Here is a 475-nt window from a genome sequence, read left to right on the forward strand (position 1 = left end):
CCAGTAGCATATTGGGCATCTACTGACCTGGGGAGTTCCTCTTTCAGTATCCTACCATTTTGCCTTTTCATACTGTTCATGGGGTTCTCAAGGCAAGAATACTGAAGTGGTTTGCCATTCCCTTCTCAAATTTGGAAAACTCAGCAGTGGCCACAGGACTGGAAAAGGTCAGTTTTCATTCCAATCCCAAAGAAAGGCAATGCCAAAGAATGCTCAAACTACCACACAATTGCACTCATCTCACATGCTAGTAAAGTAATGCTCAAAATTCTCCAAGCCAGGCTTCAGCAATATGTGAACAGTGAAATTCCTGATGTTCAAGCTGGTTTTAGAAAAGGCAGAGGAACCAGAGATCAAATAGCCAACATCTGCTGGATCATGGAAAAAGCAAGAGAGTTCCAGAAAAACATCTATTTCTGTTTTATTGACTATGCCAAAGCCTTTGACTGTGTGGATCACAATAAACAGATCGGAA

This window comes from Bison bison, unplaced genomic scaffold (genome assembly GCF_000754665.1).
Source record: "Bison bison bison isolate TAMUID 2011002044 unplaced genomic scaffold, Bison_UMD1.0 scf7180017864369, whole genome shotgun sequence".
Taxonomy (NCBI): Eukaryota; Metazoa; Chordata; class Mammalia; order Artiodactyla; family Bovidae; genus Bison; species Bison bison.